The sequence below is a fragment of the Anthonomus grandis genome, chromosome 3 (assembly GCF_022605725.1).
Source record: "Anthonomus grandis grandis chromosome 3, icAntGran1.3, whole genome shotgun sequence".
NCBI lineage: Eukaryota > Metazoa > Arthropoda > Insecta > Coleoptera > Curculionidae > Anthonomus > Anthonomus grandis.
In genome coordinates, this window is record NC_065548.1 from 36,157,875 (window position 1) to 36,171,709 (window position 13,835).

Consider the following 13,835-nt stretch of genomic DNA (forward strand, 5'->3'; position numbering starts at 1 on the left):
GCAGAGGCCTGAAAATCTGGGCACCATGATACATATCTAAAAAATTTAATTTCGACATTTACATTTAAAATTTAAATTCGAAGCAAGAAGATTTATGTTTGGGGAACCAAATCCTGCTTAACCATTAAGAATATTCTCCCTAAGCCTCCATTCAATCTCTGAAGGTCTTAAACAAGATTCTTAATCAGTCAAATTATTTATTGAATTCACATAAGAGATAATTATTAGCTAATCTCTGGCCTCACACTAGTGCCAAATTTCTTTAGATGGCTTCAACGAATTAGGGGCATTTAGTGCTACCTGTATTATTGACTATTGTAACTAATTGCTGTTGTCAATTTTTGAAAAGAATTGAAAAAGAATTTAAGTTAATGGAAAAACACTTTAAAGCGTAAAAGGCGGCTTTAAACTCTAAATAATATATGTGGGAATGAGCTTCTTCACCACCCATGTTGCTTTTCATTACTAGAGACTGATCCCTTACCTGTTTTTGAACTATTAGAGTATATTTTAACATCATATTATATTCTCTTGTTGATCTTGAATTATATTTTTTTGCCCCTATTAATAGTAATATATCCATCCATATAATCGCCCTTTTGCATAAATTTTGTGATACTTCTGAAATCGTCCAATTTAAAGTGAGGTATTAACAATTATATAAATTTATTATATAGTAACTTGTCTGCGTCCGATTTTACCAATTTTAATTTAATTTCTACCATTGACTTGTATTAGGTAGTTTTTCTCTGCTTCTTTTTTCGTTCTTTTTACTAGTGAATACACAAGTGAATCTGATGGTGCCTAGTATGGGCGAAATACATGTATTCCGTTGACCTTAATTTAATACATTTGAGACCTGTGATTTAGAGTTTATTTCATTATTATTCCTTGTAGAAGAGATTCTAACTCCTGATCAGATAAATTTAAGAAAACCTTAGGAATATTGCTTTGAATGGGTTTTAAAGCAAAAGGAATTAAACCTAAAGACAGGACAATGCTGTACTATTGTTAGTTATTTTCCCTCACTCTCTAGTAAAACACGATTCAAATTCAAATTGTTTATTTCCAGAGACATAAAAATAAATTTATGTCAATTTGAGTAAAGTAATTCAAAAGTAATACCTTACGGAGAAACAAGTATACTAGTATAAAGACATAAAAAATAGAAACTACATATTAATACTCATCTAACATATTTATCAAACAGTACAATCAAAAAACTCCATACCAAAAAAATAAAATGGATTCATAGCCAGTACATTTTTGCAGTTTTACCTTAAAAAGTTTTATACTTTGAATATCCTTTAAGTTGGATTACATTTTTAAAAATATTACACCCGGTCCTTCTTGAGCTTGTGTTAACCTAGCTGCTGGTATGTATAGATTGTCTGATGCTATGTAGTAGTAGTAACGTTCCCAATAATGTGCTATTTAAAAAAATTAAGTAAATGCCAAAATTAATGGTTTAGACATTTTTAATAGGCGTGTGAAAGATTTAAATTATAAAATGTAACGAAAACTATTTTTTCGTGATTACTTGATTAAAAATTAAAACTTTCATTTTCATCAAACTTTGATTTTTTTTCTTTGAGTATAAAACAAAAAGTAGAAAATACAGTTTTATTGTTTTTGGAATATTATTTTTTATCGAAATACGTAAAAATATACCCCATAAGTGTCCCATTTAAAATAAGAAAGTTCGTGTCACTTCCTGTTAAACCGGATGTGATGGAAAATAATAGAATATGTCAAAAGATGCTCTTATAACTATTCTATCGCCATTTAATTGTTTATTTTGAAAAGTAAAAAAGTTATTAAGTGTGCTCTTTTTCCTGTGTCACCCGGTATATTTATATTATATATATATGTTTTATATATATATATAAAATATGTATCTTTATTATCTAACCAAACGTACTAAATTTCAGTTAAATATCTAAAGTAGTTTTGAAAATATAATATATATATATTATATTTTCAATTATATTTGTGTACAATTACAATATACAAATATATTTACAATTATATTTGTATTACAGTGTAGAATATTGCTGATAACTTTGAGTCTCATGGTGCAGTAATTAGTAAATGCAAAAACATCCGAAACTAAGGGAAGGCAAAGAAATTCAGCAGATTCCTGTTTTGAAGTTATGGTAAGGGTGAATAACCCTCAGGGATTTTTTACGAAATGTTTGTTTTACGGAAGAATGCATGAGATGGCAAAAAAAATCATGAGCCTCGTATCGATCTAGAGAAAGGGAAGAAAAGGGGAGCAGGATTATGTAAGCACAGGAAAAGATAGGTTTAGGTTACAATAAATATATTCAATTAGTACAGTGTTTTTTTAGAAAGGCCTCCCCACTTCCGTACTTATTTCTTGAGCAGGTCAAAAAAAACTTAAAACTTGGCATATAATTGGTCTATAAATACTATCTCTTGCTATAAAATTGTAAGCTTATAAGTTCTTGAAGGTATCAGTGAATTTCATAACATCAAAATAAGACGTTTATCTTTATTTATTTCAAAATGGCGGCTTATTAAAAATTTAATTTTTTATTTTAGCATTTCTAATTTTAAAACGATTTTTTCATCTTTGAAATTAGGTATTCGAAAATTACTGATGACACCTGCCTTGACATAATATTGTCTTCCGAAAGTTAGTTTTTTTTTTGGTGATTTGTAGTCCTATTTTTTGCAGCAAAGATTCTGTTGGAGGCATTCGTGTAAAATTTTTATACTATCCGCTGATCTACTGAAACTTTAAATTTTGGATGAGTTCTAAGCCAGTACGTTTTTTATATAACTCCTTATAGTACACCGAGAGAATTTAATTGTTTTTAGTAAGCTTTTTGCATTTATTATGCACCCAGTACCCAGGGTTAAAAAAAAAATGTATAACGTAGATGTGCAGCGCAATACTTCATAATGTTTGCTCTTATTGCAGCTGGTCAGTAAAAGATGAAGTCTTTTTCCTCTCAATTCTTAGACACTGTCTATGGATTTACAAATATTTAAGGTACTTTTTTCCAATTACCATCTCTACGAATTCTTTAAGCTATACTCTCCAATATACCTTTCAAAACACTTTAAATTGCAGGCAGAGTCTATGAGTGAACTAGATCGTTGTTATGCCTTGATGTTTGATAACCTTAAAAAAAAAAAAAAATGCAAGTGTCTTATTTTTTTACACAACATACAGTTTAAACAGAAATTTTACAAAACCTAATAATTAACTATGTTTAATACTTGATTGCGATGAAGGTCCGTGCAACTATAGGTTTGTTCTTACTGCAAATTTCTAATAAGTTTCGAACTATTTCCAAACCATAATGCGCATGCGCAAAGTATTATAAATTCTGATCGATTTGAAACCGTCTTGGCGAACATCGAACACAGCTTGAATGGAGTTCAATTTAGAAGAAAGAGAAGAGAAATAACCTCACTTTTTTATGCCAAAGTGGGAAATGGCAAAATAAGTAAAACAGAACAAAAACAAATTTACAATACAATCCTTAAAATAGGTGTATATTATTAATAGAGTTTAAAATTGTATAATTGTTTGCTACTCAAGGCTTACTCTAAAATGGTCGAGAAATTCTATTCTATTAAATTGGGACACAGTTTTATATAAATAGTTTTGATTTTTGGGCATTCAAGTAAATTTTCAAAAAGTCTGTGTCGGAATCTGAAAATTCTAATAATTCTGATTCTTCCGACGATTCAAAATCACTCACTTCCTTAATGTGTATTTTTAGACTATTCCGACAATTTAAAATAAAAATTTCAAAACAAATATTATGGAGATTATATAAAACGACAAAATACAAACAGAAATTTAGAGGTTTTGTTAATATTTAGTAGATCGGCGTTGATTGGCTACACGAATTCTCTGACACTTTATCTATAGGATTTTTATATTAATTATTGAAGACTTTTAGAGTATATGCTTTTTATGTAGACTTCATGTGAGTCATGTAAATGCTATAGATTTTTTGTAGTGGCTGTTAATATACCGGGTAACACATAACTTTTTTATTTTTCAACATAAACAAATGAAATTTGGTATATCGATAGAATAGTTATAGGAGAGTTATAGGATCTTTTGACATATTCTATTGTTTACCATCACTTCCGGTTTAACAGTAAGATAATTTTCTTATTTTACACTAACTTTCTTATTTTAAATGGGACACTTGGAATATTATTACGTATTTCGATAGAAAATAATATTCTGAAAACAATGATACTCTATTTGCTACTTTTGTTTTATACTCATAGAAAAAATCAGTTTTTAAATTTTAAAATTGGGTGATATGAATGCGTTTAAAGTTTTAATTTTTAATCAAGTAATTACGGAAAAATAGTTTTCATTGTATTTTATAACTTAAATCGTTTAAACGCCTATTTAAAATGTCCAAACTATTAATTTTGGCAATTGCTTTATTTTTTTAAATAGCACATTATTGGGAACACCCACGTTTGACGTAGTGTCTCTTCCTGTTAAACCGGAAGTGATGGAAAACAATAATAAATAAACAATATGTCAAAAGATGCTCCTATAACTATTCTATCGGTATACCAAATTTTATTTATTTATCTTAAAAAGTAAAAAAGTTATTAAGCGTAACCCTTTTTTCTGTGTCACCCGGTATATTGAAGTATATTTTCTTTTTCTGCATTAGTGTGACAATTATATTTTTTGTTATTTGCTGTTACTATATGATTATTTTTAGGAAATTTTAGGTTTTATTTTATATATTATTATTTTATTTTATCTTTATAAACTACATGTACATAAAATCATACCATTGTGTTTTCTTGTTATACCTGTAATTAGCCATTATTACTGAAAAAATATTATTTTTTGCATATGACATGTTTTGGAGTAGAAAAAGTTGTTTGATGGTACAGAGGTTTTTTCATTTTTTTGGTTTTAAAAGTTAAATTTGCAAGTTATTTTCTATACACGTTTGCCCAATTTAGAAAACTATATCAAATTACAGTCAGCTGGTGTTCTGCTTGGCTAACTGCTGCTAGGATCGAAATAGCTTAGAATTCGAATTTCCCCCGCTTTATTGAATTCAAATTTGGTGCCGGATTTGATCACACCTTTTTTCAAACGTGATTGGTTAGACGGGTTGCCAATAGTTATGGCTTATAAATGTCAAAATATGTTCGAATTATTGCACCTTCAGTAGAGGACCAAAATATTTTCGCGTTAACAAGGCTAAGACCAAAAGCTGGACCAAGAGATAATCATCAATCAGTGGAAAGAAGCAAGGATAATTAGGCAGTTAAGTATTATAACTTTTTTAACGATGTAATGTTTTCTTTTTCTTTTTAACTTTTTTCTGGATGTGTAATGTCACTTTTGACTATTTTAACTTTTTTTGCAATATACAGTTTAGGTGGACATTTTTGAATTTTAGTTATCTAGGTAGTTAGCAATATGTTTTTTGTTTTAGGCCGAGATTATAACATTTAAAACTGTGACGAAATCCATACACTTTGTGTCGATTTTTTTTGGATAATAAAAGTTTTGATTTTTGATTTGATTAATAGTCGGTCTACGAAGGGTGACAAATACTTAGAACATTAAAAGGCTAGAATTAGCATTGCCGTGAAAGTAGGGGCAGTTTGTTTGCTTGCAACATCCCTGATGTAATGATTTTATGTAGAATGGCAAAAAAATACTTTATAATATCATAAAAATTAGTCATTTATAAAACAATACTACTATTCCTCTTTAATAAAATATGAAACATTTGTTCAATAAAATATGGTAAGATACTTTTTAAAGAAGTCAATATTCAAAGTTAAATGAATGCAGATAACGCATATCAGAAGAAAAGGCAACGACATCGCAATGCCGCTCGATCGTATTGTTTATTCCATCGACATAAGAATACTGTACCAGTAAAGTCGAAGAAATATTTACATGAAAAATATTTATTAATAATATACTTAGAACATTGAAAGACTAGTAGACTAGACTAAATTAGTAAACAACAACTTTGTTTGAGTTCAACATGTGCTCAGGGGCAAGGAGGGTGTTTTGTTTACAAACATATTCACCGATTTTCTGTTATCAAGTTTACACAAATTTTGAAAAGAGGAAATTGTCAGCTATACATATTATATGTATATTAAGATATATGATAATGTTAATTTAACTTATTGGTGTTAGATTTTGGATTGAAGATAAAAAGCAGAAATAGATATATCTTATGCTAAAGGCAAAAAAAACATCTTCAAAGAAAAAAAAATTAATATTCTTATTCCTAAAACCGATTCTAAAAAATTTGGAATAACAACACCGCAAGCAATAGCTTATGTCATCTGGCGAAATATCATCTTATCAAACGGTCTTGTGTTTATATTTGGCATTTGTGAAGTTTCTGTGTTTTTTGTAAAAAAAGAAAAAGATACTCGATTTTTTAAAGCAATTTGTAGGAAACAACAGGCTTTGACTCCAACAATATGGTCTTAAAATATTTGCAGCGAATTTTGTAACACCCTGTATAGATAATCTATAAGGATGACTCTTATCTCGCCTGTGAAAGTAACAATTTGAATTTCCTTTTTCCCAATATATGTGACCGACTTCAGACTTTTTTTTATCGTTTTTCAGCAAAAAGGAAGTTTTTCATTTTACTATTCATTAAAAAAACACATCGAAATCACTCAAAATATTCTTTTAATATAATTAGCGCAGTTGCCAAATACCGTTATCGAGAAAATATTTCCGGGCGATATTTACAGCGTTGCCGTTCTGTGTGCAAATTTGGCTATTTAAAGAATCCAAATTAAAATATTAATTATTATTAGTGATTAGTATACATCTAGTAAAAAATTGTTTTGGTATTTAAACGAATTTCACTCTTTCTTTTGCGTTATAAAAAAGAAGACAGTTCAGTTTCTTCTAATTTATATAATTTATTATATCACTTTATTTTCTTCTGTTAAAATTGAGTAATCACATCAGGCAACATGGAATACTAAGCTGACTGAGCATGTTTATCAACAAAATATTTATATATATATATTTGGCTGTATTACTACTATTACAACAGTTAAGAACGATTATAAAATTAGAATAATTTTTAAACCATCAATATTTGACGTATAGTGTATTACACATTTTTAATGTAGAATTAAATAAAGAGTAAAAATATGGTAAAATATATAGGGCGTGCCATAAAAAAAAACTTACTTGACAATAAAAACTTTGTTTTTAAGATACTCTGTATATTTACCAAGACAAAATTAGTATTTCCAAATAAACACTTTTTATCTTAACTTTTTTTTTCATATCGAATACAGAGGCGAAAAAAATGTGTGTAAATAGAATCGGGACATCCGGTATATTTAAAACTACCCAAAACTCCATAAATGACTGTTGTACTCCACTAAAACCTGAAGAAGGTTTAAACATAATTATAAATTTCATCAATGAATCAAAGTTTTTTTCTATAACGGTTTATGAAACCGTTATAGAAAAAAATATAATATTTTTTGCAACATCTCAAATAACTATTATTTTAAATTATATTTATAAGTCAGATATAAAAGGAAGTTTTATTGGATTGACTGATAAATATGGGACGGAATTTAATTACGAGACAGTCTTACCACATACCAAAGTTCTTTATTTTTACTCTCGACACGTGTTTCACTAACGATGTTAGCATCTTCGGGAGAAGATTAAAACTAAACCTTAATTAACCAGTTTTAATCTTAATTAACAAGTTTTGGTTTGTGGTAAAACTGTCTCGTAATTTGAGTGTCACACCAAAGGTTCCAACCATAGGACTAACGGATTTTAATATTGAGAATGAACCCAAAATCGATGGGATACGATTGAGATAGTTCATTTCATATTAAACAAATTAGAAAAAACTTTTTTAATATAAATAATTGTGTCATGTACCGGTGCAATTTTCGACACTGATGACGTCTATGCAAAAATGGCGTTGTAGGTGAAATTAGAAAGATAGATAAAATGGCAGTTAAAATACCTTGTTATAGTCATTATCTAAGTTTATCGAAATGTATAAGAGTTCAAGATATTAGAAATTGTTTCGGAATTATACAATTTCATGCATATGCAAAAAGAAGTTATTTATTAAAAATACACCTAGATACCAAATTGGGAAGCCTTTGTGATACTCTATGGGTAGAACGGCATAAAACCTCTATATATTTGCAAAACAATTTCGCATTTTTCATAGAAGTAGTATAAAATATAAAGAACTGGAATGGCAATATTTCTGGCCCTAAAGCTAACATCTTATTAAATAGTTTAATAATATTTATAGTTTATAGCTGTTTTAAAATGCATACGATAAAACGATATATTCTCAACAAGAATAGTATTAAGCAACCTTTTTCAAAGACAAATTTTGTATCTAGTTTCCGCTGGAAACCTTATAACTGATCTTTTGAAATTATTAAAAACTAAAAGAGAAAATGCTGATATTAATTTCAATAGAATATGGAACGGCATCTCAACTCAGGCCGAGAGATTTGACACACCTTTACAAAAACTCGGAATAATGTCCCAGCAAACAAGAAAATCAAATTATAATGTGAAAACGGTTGAAGAATTGTAATGTATTAACAACACATTTTGCTACTTAAACTTAGTTTTATTTTATTATATTTAACATAGTTACATGTGTAACTAAGAATACTATCGGATAATTTATATATTCCATTACTAGATGATATATTTTAAATTTAAATTTTCGGTTCAGTATTTAAATAATAACAGTTTTTAATCATGCAATTTTATTACCAGACAATTTACTGAAATTCGATGATCAAACGACCAATTCGTATGTAAGTAGTCTCTGGAAAACCTTACATAATAATCACATTTAATCAAATGACGATCTGTCAATCGGTGAAACGGAATTATTATTCTGAAATTATGCTCTGAAAAATAAAGCTCCTAAGGAAAATCGACAATAATCAAAAAGATAAAAAAAGAATTTTCTTTAATAGATATTTTTAGATATTTTTAAATTGTGTAATAAAGAGATTTATCCAAACTGCAGCATCCTACTACAAATTTTAATCACCGTTCCGGTTAGTGTAGCATCAGTTGAACGCACCTTTCCAGCTTTGCAGAGATGGACATGGCTGAGAAATAGAATGTCACAAGAAAGACTTTTAGGTTTATCATTACTGCGTGTACTTCAGAGACTATATGTTGTTTTGTAATCTACCTATAATAAAAAGTGTGTCTATTATTTCTGCTTTTACTAAAAATTTACCTATTTTTATTTATACTTACCTGCTTAATGCTGCAATACTACTGCAATTATTATATAAGCAACTTGAAACATGTATACTTATAGACGATAATTTAAATACTAACTGCATTTATACCAACAAGTACTCCTCTTAGTGAAATTATATCCATTGAATTCAAAAGAGACTTGATGTCTGGATGGTTTTTTAACTCGCTTTTATATATTTAGTTAGAATATTAAGAAGAAAAATCAAGGTCAGGGGTCGATAGATAAAACCTTAGCTCCTGGTATATATTTTTTATTAAATAAAAGATTTCCAAAAAATCTATTTTTCCTCAAATGATTTATTATATGAGGCCATTATTTGCAAAACTCGCTAATCGACATTTTTACCGAAAATTGTTTTTTGTGTCAGAAATGTTCATTTTTATAAGGCTAATAGTTTGGTCAAGTCAGTTCCGCGCTAAACAGGCTCTTTGATACCTAAATATCATATCAAAAAGGCTTGTAATTTGCAAAACTGGCTCTATGCTTCGCGAAATTAGTTGCAAAACTCGCTGAATGCGTTTGAACCAATAGCGCGCGTTAGAATATTCACGTGACTTTTTGCAGCTGTTTATGTGTTTTTACGTCTTATTTGCAGTCGCAGCGTGTGTCATATTAGTTGTTATCGTCCGTCTTATTTCAACGATTGTTGATATTGTTCAGTGTTCAATTATTATTTTAACGTCTTATTTGCTATGGAAATACTACATGCTAGTTCAAGTGTTTTACCTAGCCCTGCTGGGAAAGGACGTAAGAAAGAACGTCAGCCAGAAAACTATAAAAGAAATGTTGCCAAGCGTATGCGGTAGGTATATCATTTTTTAATGTGTCATAGAATCTTTTAATTAATCCCTGCTGTTCTATTCTAGACATTTACCACAGACTCTGGCAACGTATCCGACCTGCAAGCATGATGGTCGACCAGGACAACCTTATTATTGCACGACACTAACGATGGCGCAGGTCAAGGAGTGTCACGCGTACTTGTACGAATCTAAAGACAAGATAGAACAAGATAGGCGAATACTGGCTTGCTGCACGGGAAACAAACCCAAAAGAGGTAAAACAGACCACGCTCAGGTTTCTATACAATACAATATCCGTTTGAAGGATGGGCACTTGATAAGGGTATGCCGAAATGCCTTTTTGGAAATATCAAATTTTAGTAAAGATAGAATTCAAAGGGTAATGCGAAATTTTGTGCTTTTCGGGGCTCTTCCAAAGGAACGCAGAGGTGGCGATCGAGTAGGTGTAAAAAATATTGACAAGCAAAAAAGCATAAAGCAATTCATTGAATCAATTCAGTGTGTTGAATCGCACTATTGCCGAAGCAAGTCAAGTGTCCGGATGTATTTACCTTGTGACCTTTCTTTTAAAAAGCTCTACAATCAATATCTGGCAAAAACCCCGCAAGGTATGCATGTAAAAATAAGTTATTTCAGAAAATATGTAAATGCTAATTACAATATTGCATTTGGGACCCCACAGACTGACTGTTGTTCTTTCTGCCTGAGGACGAAAGAACAGATTAAATCAATGACATCCGCGAGTGGTAGGCATCAATTAATTGTGGAACATCGCATCCACGTATTTTAGGCAAAAACCTTTTTCAAATTACTTAAATACACTAAACCAACAACAGTTACCTTTTCTTTTGATTGTCAAAAGAATCTGGCCTTACCACGGTTGCCTGACCAATCTGCCTACTTTAGCCAGCAAATTAATTACCATAATTTCACAGTCGTATGTGGTAGCTCCCAGACTCAATTAAGAGTCACAAATGTCTTTTCATACTTATGGACCGAAATTCAATCTCCGAAAGATTCTAATGCTATAACATCGGCTGTTCGAGATGTTTTGATTAACTTCAATTTTGAAAATTCCGTAACAAAAATAAATTTATTTGCCGACGGGTGTGGCGGCCAAAATAAAAATACTATAATGATGGCAATGCTGGCCCACTGGCTTCAAGAAGGGGCGCCAAAAAACATTAAATGTCTGGAACTGATTTTCCCGATGGTTGGACATTCCTTCATCCCTCCCGACAGGGTTTTTGGTTTGGTCGAAAAGGACATAAAGAAGACACCAGTAATTGTCGAACCTTGTCAATATGATGACATAATTAAAAAACATGCCACTGTTCGAAAGTTAGGGGTTGACTGGAGACTATTCGACTGGAGAGCAGAGACCAAAAGAGTAGTGAAGAATCCCTCATCGTGGCATTTTGCCTTCAATAAAGCAAAACGTTTCATTTTCATCAGGAATAATGGTACTGTTCTGGTGCAAGGCGAACCTAATTATCGCACTAATATTGGGCAACCTAAAGGTATTTGCAAAAAAAATTGCAAAGTTTCCTCGCTATCGCCTAAAGAGATACCATTAGGCAATCAATTGAAGGGTGACAAAAGTACAATTGACAAGTTGCTGGCTCAACATTACGGAAACAATTGGAGGAGTCTTCCACAATTAACTTTCTATAAAAGTCATCTCACAAAGCCTGCCGCTGCACGCGAAGAAGACGATAAGTTGGAGGGATGCCAAAATCAAACTGAGGATTTTCCTGTTTGAATAATTTATATTTTGATTTTGTTTTGACTGAATTTCCAACATTTATTTTTGTTAGAAAAAATGTTTCTTTGTTTTTTATGCAGTTAAATAAACGCAATTAGGATTTGTTTATGCTTTCACCCTAGTTTTAATATTATTATCATGTTTGATTAATAAAGGGAAGAACTAGAAGATATATATTTTTTTAATTTTATTTGCAAAACTCTCTCTATGCACTTTATTTATTTATTTTTAGCAACATTTTTAGCGTTTTAGATTTCTAATTAGTGGTTTTGCTTTTCTGTACCTACGAAGCTACCAGTAAAAAAAAACAGCTAAATTATAATGCATTAGTAGTTCTGTGAGCATTTTTTTCATTTCCTGAACAATTTGCTTTAAAGCATAGGACGAGTTTTGCAAATAATGGCCTCATATTTAAGAATTATTTGACTTAGATTGACTCAAATATAACGAAAGGTTTCATAAAAGATTTAAGTTCAAACTTTTTCTTAGTATGTAAATAAGTATATTTTATTAATTTTTTCAATAATTAATCGTATGAGAGATTATTTTCTTAACTGATATTGATTAAGATAGTGATATGACAAGTGACCTAATATTAAGAAAGTAGGTAACTAGCCAGTGGTGATCATAATTTTATCGGACCATATTATTTTGAAAGGGAAATTCAAATCTTCGTGTGAGTGTTATACACTCACGTCATTCCACTAACATAAATGCCGGAAGTTTGAAAATTCATTGCTTTAATTCCTTGGCAAATCCTAAATTTATAAGGGTGATTTATCTTTATTTGCCTAGTTAATACCTCAAGGCTATCAACAACTGCTTGTGAAACTATATTTTGAGTTTCTTTCAAAGATTCCTTTTTTCGAGATAAAATAGGAATTTAAAGGAACCATATTCTTTTAAATTTTAAGCCAAGCCTTCTTAAATTCTAAGTAAATGAACTTAGATAATTGCTTTCCTTCTGGTAATGTATTAAGGTACATTGCTGCTATATCAACATTGTTTTTGTAGTACAATATATAGTATGCCAGCATATCAAACATTTAAAAACTCTAATAAAAAATAGTAATTTAATAATTGCGAATTATAACAAAATCGACAAATATTATTTATTAAAAAAAACAATAAGATAATTAGAGTAGAAACAATATGTTACATGATATCAGTGACAGTATTATTATATAGTATTATTATATTTGATTAAAACTAAAAGAAATAGATATAAATATGTGAGAAAAAATTAAGAACCAGAAGAAAACAAATCTATTAATTATTTATATGACACGATTTTGTTGAAGTGAAGATTTCATAACGAATCGATTGGAAGGCAGAATAATTAATGTCGGCCAAGATCATCTGACTCACGCCTATGGATTTTTTTAGGGTAAATCATTCAAAATGTCACAAACAACTTAAAAAAAGTGCGACAATATTTCTCCCGATACCATGATAGTTCGCAGCGTTTAAAATGAATTTGTTCATTGTATTTATAGATCTCATCTCGATTTCCTTTACGGTAATCACAGGAAGAAAAAGAAATGAATCAAATTTTAAGCAATAGTTGGTATAACCAAAACAGCATCCGTATTTAAGGTCATTTTACTCTTTTTAATGATGACAAACCCGAGAACTGATTTATTTTCTTAGAACTCTTCAATGATTCATAAGAAATAAAACATAAGTCACATTTTAGCCTTTGGTAGTCAAATAAAAAAGTACTTAATATTATTGATTTGATATCATACAAGTATTGATGTCGCATATTAATTTATCGGAAATTCCGTTTGTTCATTTACTTCTGTAAAGCTTAAGTTTATATTATGTGTTTGAATTTAATAGAACTGGTTTTGTTGTAAATAACGGAACTTCTCATACAATTACATTAAATTAAATTTAAAATTTACATTTTTATTTTATATATATTTTGCTTCAACAAAATATTCAGGGTGTACCAAA

The 13,835-nt window shown here is 29.8% G+C and overlaps 1 protein-coding gene and 1 long non-coding RNA gene across 2 annotated transcripts in view; one reads left to right on the forward strand and one right to left on the reverse strand.

The window, feature by feature from the left end:
• LOC126734471 (cyclin-dependent kinase-like 4) overlaps positions 1–13,835 on the reverse strand; it is a 102,053-nt gene that overhangs the window by 77,095 nt on the left and 11,123 nt on the right. The gene's annotated exons all lie outside the window — the stretch shown is intronic.
• On the forward strand, positions 9,739–12,046 carry LOC126734477 (uncharacterized). The gene is made up of 2 exons (XR_007660064.1): positions 9,739–10,110; positions 10,175–12,046. It is a non-coding gene; the product is annotated as an uncharacterized LOC126734477 (long non-coding RNA).